Below are 10,170 nucleotides of genomic sequence, written 5' to 3'. Positions count from 1 at the left end.
TATAATCGTAGCACACACGCACAGTCATACCATACAGTTTTTCACGTTCCCAATGGTGGTCTGCACTTCGCGCACTATCCCACAACGTTTGTCTATGTTTTTCCCTATATTGAGCACGGTGCGGTCCATGTCCACTCCATTCTTCAGTCGGAACTTCGTTGTGACCTATAGAGAGGGAAAAGAGGGGGGGGGGATGTGCAGTATTCAAAGTACGTTAGCGCGGGTAGACACGAAAAAGTTCTACTTACCACGTACCAGGCTAGTTGCAGGGGCGGGTAATACCACAGACCTACTATATCCTTCCCTTCGACTATACAAGACGCTCCATTTTATTCGCCTCCTAAATTCGGGTTCCCTTGTCGTGCATTTGTTTCTCAATTGGTCGCATATTATAAGGTAAGGTACCGTACCTTGCATTCGGCAGATACCTTAAGCTATAGTAAACCATTTTCTAACAAGTCTGAAAAAAGATAGGCGTGATGGGTACAAATTTCATTAATTCAAAATTCAGGCAAAAAGAAAAAAAGGGTCTGCATTATCTGCCTTCTATTGCTTGGGAGTAACAATCATTAAAAACCTCTACCAACCTAGATGATCAGTTATGACGCCAATTCCGTAATTCCTTCGAAGAGCCTTTTATTTAAAACAATGTCAGTATACAAATACGGGCCTACAACCGTTACAGGCCGGCCACGGTGTGCGAGGCGTTGGGTATCATGAGCAACTCTACCTTAACATGAAAAAAATAAAAAATGACAATAAAAATGGAAATGCCAGCATTAATAAGGTTGTTTGTATGCTCGATCAGTACCCTCCCCGTCCCTCCGCCCATCATGTGTGAAAACATCGCGTTCATATCCTGTTAACATGAATGTCAAATAACTGAAACGCTATGGGGAGTTGTAGGCCCTTCCTACATCGGCGCCATTTTGGGGCGAGGTCGGGCGGGTCCAGCGTACAGTCTAAGTCCTTCCGCTAACTAGCTGCCAGACCAGAATCCCTTTCGGCAGTTCGAGAACTTTCGTTAGAGCCAACGGAAAGAACAGACAGCATGAATCGTGGTTCGGGGGTGGGGAAGCACAGTTTTTGGTCCTACCGGGTCATGTTGAGGTTCCACCGGAACTGATCCGAGCGGCTAGGCTACAGTGTCTCTTGATAATTCAAACAGAAGCTTGCGTCAGCATGGCGTCACCACGGTCTCGCAGCAATGCCATGGTCCATTCTCAGGGCGGGACAGCAGGCGGGTCTCGCTGCCGACGCCTTGAATCAGTCTCTCTCAGGGCACCAAAGGGACGTAAGATGGCTGCCGCCCGGGGCAAAGACAAGTTAATGTGGAATGATCGAGCAATAGCGGAGGTTGCCCCCACCGGAAGTCCACGGGATTCGAATGTCAATGACTCCCGCAGAATCTGCAAAGTTGAGAGGGTGTTTTTCAAGGGTGGGGCCCACGCCCGAGCAGACAAGCTTCTGAGTCCAGGGCCGTCTTTCGGTGGGCCAGGCCTGGATCCGAAGAACCGACCGCCAGAGTCCAGAGGCAGCAGCAGCAGCAGCTCTTCGTTACAGCCACCGGGGTGGGTCCCCCGATCACTCTGCTGCGGGGACCCACCTCTCGAGTCAAACGCTAATGGCAATCTTGGTGCAGAAAGGAACCCGCGCCTGGGTGGCTGTCCGGCAGGCAAGACGTGAATGGCTGTCTTGCTGCAGCTGGCCGGTGAGTGCAGGGGCGCCTACTCATCTGGACGGCGAGTGAAACGGCTGGGTGCAACTCAGCTGGCCGGCGAATGAAACGGCAGGGTGCAACTCAGCTGGCCGGCTAGTGAAACGGCAGGGTGCAACTCAGCTGGCCGGCGAGTGAAACGGCAGGGTGCAACTCAGCTGGCCGGCGAGTGAAACGGCAGGGGTGCCTTCTCTGCTGGCGAGCCTCCACCTGGGGAGGCGGGGGAGGCCCGTCCGCGTCGCTTCCCCCCTACCAGGGCACCCTTCGCTGCCGGTCGAAGCAGAGAATGGGAAGACCAGTACAACGTGGTGGACTCCACCTTGGCGCTGCCAGGGCCTCGGCGCTGCGTGTAGCCTCCGGCCTATTCGCACAATCGTCCGCCACTGATGTCGATGGATTTTGCATGGCTTTTATAGCCCAAAGCCGACTAAAAGGACCGCCCAAAGCAGGTCAATGTTGCTATTTCGAAGAAGGAGGGGCGAGGTCTGTCATGTAAATAGTTGTTTAAAAACGTGTTTTAATGTGTTTACCCTGTTGGCGTGTTGTTATACCTATAAGTTATTAAAATGTTATAACTATACTACTTTGCTGGAGTGTTGTACATATTTGCAATCTGGTAACGAGCACAAGGATGTTACTGCGTAATCGGAAAAATGACATAGCCCAATTGTGCGTGATCTAGCCCAGTTCGGTGACGTCGATGGTGGGTATCAGCAGGCTTCCGGTTGTGCAGGATTTTGTCGTGTTTACTGGGCGGGGTGGGTGGCAGGGCAGATATGTTTAGGCAGCGAGAGTGATGGAGCTGAGCTACCTCGTGGCCATCTTGACCGTGAGTTTGGCTCCTTCCCCTAGTTTCATATTTTTCGCAAAGGGCTATTTCCTAGTGTTTCTTAAAAGAAAAAGGATCCCATCAGTGGTCTACTGGTTTTCAGAGTCCTTCTTTGTATATTTATGCCATAGTTTGCTATAAGCTATAGTGACTAGTCCATATTTAGTGAACATGTCCTTATTAGGGGTGCCTTCCAATGGAGCCGGATGGTTCACCTCTAATAAGCGGTCCGGGCAGAACCAACTACCAATCAGTGGGGAGAAGATAGGCATGACGGGTTACAACGGGTACAAAAGTCAGCACTACCTATCTTTTCACTGCTTGCAAAGACTAGACAGAATATCTCTATTCCTCGTTATTTGTAAGCAGAGAATACCTCCAAAGAACCAATATCGACCAACTAGTGTTCGGACAATCAATCAATCAATGGTGAGAAAGAGATAGGCACAACGGGTTGCAATGGGGACAAATGTCTGCGTTACCTACCCTTCACTATTTGCAAAGACTAGACAGAATATTTCTATTCTACGTTATTTGCAAACAGAGAATATCTCAAAGAGCACTATCCTTCAAAACAATCAATATTCGGACAATCAATCAGTGGGGAGATAAAAATAGGCACAATGGGTTACAATGGGGACAAAAGTCTGCGTTACCTACCCTTCACTATCTGCAAAGGAAGAGAGAGTATTTCTACTCCTCCCCGTTTGTAGACAGCGAATATCTCAAAGAGAACAATCAATAAGCAATACTAGTATTTTCAATCAATCAATCAATCGTTTCGCAATTTGTCGTGTTTCACGACCTTACCTGGACCGCATGGACAGTTTCTCATCTTCCGCCTCCAGCGCCCGATCGTCCTCTACCCTCCGTATTTGCCGTGGCACTCCTGATGGTTCCCAGTCAGGACCGTAGATCACTCGAGAGAGGTCTGCTCGGAACCAGTGAAGTTCGGATGATCGGCTGCCAGACGAGGGTCTATCGGGCCGGAGCTCTCCCGATCGTTGCAGTCGTTCACTCTGTCGTCGGGACCTCTCTCTTTGGATCCACGTGTCGCTGATGGGCCCCACGCTTGGGACGCCAATTGTTAAATGGTAGCGGCAGTGGCAGTCGATAACCTTTCAAGTATTGCCCGGCGGTAATCGCCTCTTGTACCATTCGATGCTAAACCAACAAAGAGGCAGGCGCCAGAGACTGGAAGGCAGGAAACAAAGTTTTATTCTCTGCGGAGGAGAACACATCAGATCAGACAGCGAGGTATCGTCACGAGGTGCTCTAACTGCATCTCTGAGGCCTGGCCTCTTATACACAGGTTTATGACTTTATTGCAGGTTTATCATCCATGGCACATTCTTGAGATCGCTTTGATACATGAAAGAACATCCTCAGAATCCCCACTTCAAGCTCGTTCCCACACATATCTACAGTGGAAGTCCCCACCCCACCCACAGTGGGAGATGGTTATCACACAGCTGGACATTCCGCCAATTCCCGGGGGTGTGTGCGACCGGTCGGGTCTCAGGGGGTGTGGGGGGACCTTGATCTACTGTAATCCCTTTGATGTGGGGTGTTTCCTTTACAGTAGGGGCAATAAAACTGCATCCGCAGGGCTAGGTGATGGCCTGGCATCGGTTCGGACAATCGGGCGCGGAGGAAGGGGGTTATAAGAAAGGATGTATGACCATGTATGGGATGAAAAGGAGGTGTTGGTCAGGCACGGGGTGCGATTTCATGGCAGGGTCGCGCAGAAGGAGAGGGTTTATGGCCCGTGTATGAGAGAGCGGGGGTGGCCGGCGCGCGGGGGAATGCTCGCAGCGCCAGGGGGACGCGCTGGCGATCGGCAATGAGCAGGGAGAGAGACCAGGGTGCTTAAAATGGCTGCCGTGCGTATTCCTGTATGTTGCGCTGGGGAGAGACAAGATGGCGCAGATAATGTTCAGTTACGAACTAAATTTCCACAGGAGGGGCCCCAAATTCTTTGGGCCAAAACAGGCCACTCCAGAGGTTGTCTTTTACTGGAATGGCGAGAACTTTGGTTTTATCCGGGTTAATTTTCAAGGAGTTTGCAGTCATCCAGTTTATAGTAAACCTTAAGATGTTTTGGACTGCCTCTTGGGCGCGAGCCAAGTTATCGATCCTCAGAATAAGCTGAGTATCGTCTGCGTAATTGAAGACTCGGCATTCCATGTTGGCTAATGCGGACACCAAGGGCTGCAGGTATATGTTAAAAAGGAGCGGGGACAATGCGGAGCCCTGAGGGACCCCGCAGAAGATATTACCCTTGTCCGATACCTGATCGCCAAGTTGGACCCTCTGCGAATGTCCTGATAAAAATGATTTTAGCCAGTTGTAGGCAGGCCCCCGGAAACCTAAGTCCATCCGCCGAATCAGTAGTGTTGTGTGGCTGACCGTATCGAATGCCGCAGAGAGATCCAAAAGTATCAGGGCACTCGGCTCTTTGTTATCGGCCTTTATCCTGAGGTCGTCGAGTACAGATTGCATGACTAGCTCCGTACTATGGTGGGCTCTGAAACAAGCCTGGCGCAGTTGGAGCAGCTCATGTTCTTTAAAAAAAGCAGTGATCGTCTTCAAAACATGTTGCTCCATGACCTTCGCCAGAAATGGGAGCTGAGAGATGGGTCTATAATTCTTCAACTCTGCCTTGTCCGCTCCTAGCTTTTTTAGTAGGGGGATAACTCTAGCCTCCTTCAAATTGGAGGGTACCTGACCGGTCGCCAAGGAATCATTCAGGAGAGTGAGGATCTGACGATCCAGGACTGAAAAAGCCATCCGGAAAATCCTTGGTGGGCACGGGTCGGCTGGTGAGCCTTATTAGGTTTTATTTATCAGTGCTTCCAGATATTCTAGATCCAATGGAGGGAAATTTGTGAGGGATTGATCTGGCAGGGGCGAAGGTATAGCCAGCTCCTGCGAGCTCAGGGTGATGGAGGTTTTACCAATCTCCAGAAGAATATCTGTTACCTTCTGGAGAAAGAAAGTCTGTAAAGTATTAACGTCAAGGGGTGTTAATGCCGATTTTACGTGTACCTTTTTACTGAGCTCGTTTAGGATCTTAAAGGTTTCCTTTTGTTTATTAGGAGCATCTGTTATCCGTGCCTCATAATACTCGGCTTTCCTAATGATAATAGATTTTTTATAGAGAGTTAGTGAGGCTTTGTAGATGGTAAGATCAGTGGGATTATAGGCTTTCCTCCACTGTCTCTCAGCTTTACGAAGGCTCTGTTTGCTTTCCCTCAATGCTTCATTGAACCATAGGGCCCCCTTGCGTTTGAGTTTCATTCTTTCCCTGCGTTCCGGAGATAATTGGTCAATAGTCAATTGCAGAGTATTACTAAGGGATTGGCTAGCTATGTCGATGTTAGTGTAGCCTTCCTCAGAAATGGGTGCAGGTAATCGCTGTAATGTGTCCACTGGATTTTCCGTCTGGATCTTGTGCCAGCTCCGCACTCTCCTCCATTCCGGTGTAGGTTGTGTCGGGGAACTATCCAGAGGGACCCAGCAGGAGATTAGTGAATGGTCGGACCAGACACACGGTAGAATGTTTAGAAACCTGTCCTGCTGGTTAGATGACCAGACCAGGTCAAGGGTGTGCCCTTTGATGTGAGTAGGGCAATTCACTAATTGGTGAAATCCCAGATTCGACATTACTGTGTCAATTTGTTTTGCCTGTGGCTCTCGTGGTTCCCTCACCCAGTGGAAATTGAAATCTCCTGTTACCATGAGTCTTTGGTATCGTTGGCTGAGGTCAGACATGATCTCGGCAAAGTGATCACTGAAACCAGGAGTTGCATCCGGGGGGCGGTAAACTGTCAGGAGGAGGCAGGAGGATTTGGAGGTAAATTTAACTCCCAGGATGTCTGTGTTGTCTATGCTTTCTGCTATTATCAAAGTGGCTGTAAGTCTGGTGTTAAAAAGAATCGCCACTCCCCCCCCTCTTCTATTATCCTGCCTGTTGTGCTAAATGGCATAAAAATTCCCTGGCAGAGCAGCAATGATGTCGGGGGCCGATACGTCCCCCATCCGGGTTTCTGTCAATGACAGTATGTCATTGTCCTCCTCCTGGAGGAGCGTAAAGATCTCTAAATGATGTTTCTGAAGGGATCTTGTGTTCAAGACCGCCACTTTTAGGCCAGGTGGTTTTCCTGGCGTGGGCGTGGATTGAAGTGTTAGCCCTGGCAACGAAACAGTGTCTGTCCCGGTGTGCCTCAAGATGTTTTCTGCTTTCAGTTTGGTGGTGACAGAGGGGTTCAGGCCGTTGTTGCCTGTGGCAAAGGACAACAATTCCCTTGCTGAGTAGTGTTTAATTGGGTCAGGGGTTATGGCCCCTGGTCCCGGCCGGGCGCGGACGGGCGCGGACGGGCGCAGACGGGCCAGCCTTAGGCGCACCTTTGGCGCGCCCGCGGTGCGCCCGCTGCACGCGTCCACTGTGCATCCGCTCCAGCGTCCCAGTTAAGCAGCCCCCTTCCGCCCGCCAACCAATCAGCTCTGCTGAGCAGCAGCTGAAAACTTCCTCCCAGCACTAGACCGCGTTACAAAAGCGGAAGTGCTCTAACTCCCGAACAAGTGGGTGGTTGCTTTCTCTTTGTTCTCGTTTGTTAAAGGGCAAAGGTGCATATAAAAAAGCGATTAACTTTCACAATGAGTAAAATCACAACCTAAATTAAATCTTTTTAAAACCGATTCAAGCAGTGGTGTGAGGCAAATGTTAGCAGCAATTTCAATTAAAACATTGGTCAGATGCGATTCAAAGTACAGCAATTAAATATACATACGATGAGGACCGCCTGAAAGTCTTGGCGGGTCTCTCTAACTGTCCGCTGCGCGTCCGCTCCAGCGTCCCAGTTAAGCAGCCCCCTTCCGCCCGCCAACCAATCAGCTCTGCTGAGCAGCAGTTGAAAACTTCCTCCCAGCACTAGACCGTGTTACAAAAGCGGAAGTGCTCTAACTCCCGAGCAAGTGGGTGGTTGCTTTCTCTTTGTTCTTGTTTGCTAAAGGGCAAAGGTGCATATAAAAAAGCGATTAACTTTCACAATGAGTAAAATCACAACCTAAATTAAATCTTTTTAAAACCGATTCAAGCAGTGGTGTGAGGCAAATTTTAGCGGCAATTTCAATAAAACATTGGTCAGATGCCGATTCAAAGTACAGCAATCATATATACATACGATGAGGACCACCTGAAAGCCTTGGCGTGTCTCTCTAACTGTCCGCTCATCTTTAATCTTCAGACATCAGTATTTTCTGTACAGTGGTTGTTACTTAGGGCCAGGTACCTCACTCGGGGGGGCAAGACACATTCACATGGTTTGCTCGTTTTACATGTTTTCTTTGGGGACACGCATCCACAATGATTGTGACTTTGGACGCTCATTTATCGCGGTCCAACGTTAGCTACTTGAGCCACACGCAGACCTGTACCTGGGCCATGCTAGTCATACCCTACACACTTTGTGTTTACGTTCTGGTCCATGGACTGCATACTCAGCCTGTCTCGCTTACGCCTGAGCATGGTACATACCGTTACAAGACTTGGACACTCTGCCGATGTCAGAGGTCAATTACTTAGCCCATTTGCAGACATCACTCTATGATGGCCGACACTAGCTCAGACATTTCCTCAGCCCTGTTCGGGAAGGGTCAACTTGGATTCTGTCATCCAGTTTATCTGTTGCATCATACCACAAGGTGTCATATGCGGCAAATTTGATATATCAGACGTACTTTATTTTGTATTTTGAATTTATGCACTGTGGAACCACATCATAAGATTATCTGTACTACATCAAGATTTCCTGACCATGTGTAACACAGTACATTGTGATCTCAATCTTGTACTAGGATGCACCTGTTTATAGTTACTTTTTCATTGCGACATTGTGCGTTTCTGATACTATAACATGGCCGCCTTTCTTATCTATTAAACTGTGATGGTTGTGTCCGTCCTCACTTTCTTTACTTTTGTATTTTTACACGATGTATACAACGCTTCTTACGTGTGAGCAAGGCTGTTTAGCCGAAATGCGTAACGAAGAAGCGAATTAAAGTTTCCTGAATTTCAAATTCAGCTGGGTCTTGAGAGTACGTTTATCCGTGAACGCAGGAGTCAATTTGGAATATATATATCCTTAGATACAAGAGCTCCTAATGGTTTGAATATTAATGAGGATCTTCACAATTTTTTATGAGTGGTTTTGAGAGTTACTGTCGCTACTTGCTTTGTCTATCTTAACTCTATTGCTGTAATGGTTTTTTAAACTTTTTTATGTCTTTTAGGCATTTTATGAATAGTTTTTAATTTTCAGACTGCCTGATTCTTTGAGATTCTCTATTTTCCCTGGGCTCTTGATTTGTTTAATGAGATGAATGTTTTATATGGCTTTTTTAGTATATTTATGAAATTTTGCTTCTCCTTTGACTAGTTTTATTCATATATGCTGCTAATTTTGACTTATGTCTTGTGCTGTACACATTGAGTTTTCTAACAAATTTCTTGGGCCTTCAGTCATTGGACACTTGTCCATGTACATAAATGTGACAGTTCGTTTTTTATACAAAGGGCCCATTAAGGTTGCCTTTTTAGGTGGATTATATGCACTATGCACTTATTTTAAAACCACCTTGTATGGCACCTCCTTTTTGTGTTGTGTGTATATATATTTTATATATTTCATGTATTTATATATTTATACAATCTTTGTCAATTACTGTCTATTTTATCATATTATTGTTTATTGAGCCCTGTTGTTACAGTTTGCGTATTTTGCACATTACATTGATTGCATTGCCGATCATGCCTAAAGGGAACAGATTGTGTGTCAGGATCTATTTGGCAGTCTGTCTTCTATTTTCTTCCTGGTGATGTTCAGTGTCGCTCTATTTATGAGCTCATTTCACGGAGACGCATCATGTGATCAAGCTCCCTGCGTGGAGCGAAACACGTCATGGAGGACACTGGTCCGTTAATTTTTGCATTTTAAATTGGGTATTAAACTATTTGCTTCACCCGCCCTGGCTTGTGGGACTGTTTAATTTTCGATTTGGAGGCGAGAGGTCCGTGCCTGTATTTCCGCCGAGTGGGAAGGAGAGCGGAAAGGACTATTTCTATATATTTATATATATATACATACATACGACAAAACGTATCTCACACACTAACTCATTAAATACAGTATTATATTTAAAAAGTTAATTTTTGAAAAAAAAATTATTTCATCATTTAAAAAACTAATATACACCGTAATTGTTTATAGTACTGTAGCAAAATATAAATCTAACCTAAATATTTATGAATTACATTAATTTGTTTACATTTGTAAATAACCTCGATGTTATACATTTTATATTACATTTTTAAATTTAAAACATTCAAGAAAAATTATACTGTTAGCTATGAAAAAATCTGTAACATAAAACATTAAAAATAAAATATTCACACCTATAAAATGTGAAAATTGTAAATTGAATAACTAAAAATAAATATAATTTTTTTAATTCTCCCCGTTATTTTCCCCTGGAAGCCCAACATCCAACTACTAAAAAAAAAATTCGATTATTTTTTTGTTATCATAAACAATTTACATAGATTTCAACAATATAAAAACAC

This window comes from Triturus cristatus, chromosome 4_1 (genome assembly GCF_964204655.1).
Source record: "Triturus cristatus chromosome 4_1, aTriCri1.1, whole genome shotgun sequence".
NCBI classification, from domain to species: domain Eukaryota; kingdom Metazoa; phylum Chordata; class Amphibia; order Caudata; family Salamandridae; genus Triturus; species Triturus cristatus.
Note: the sequence above shows the minus strand (reverse complement) of the source record.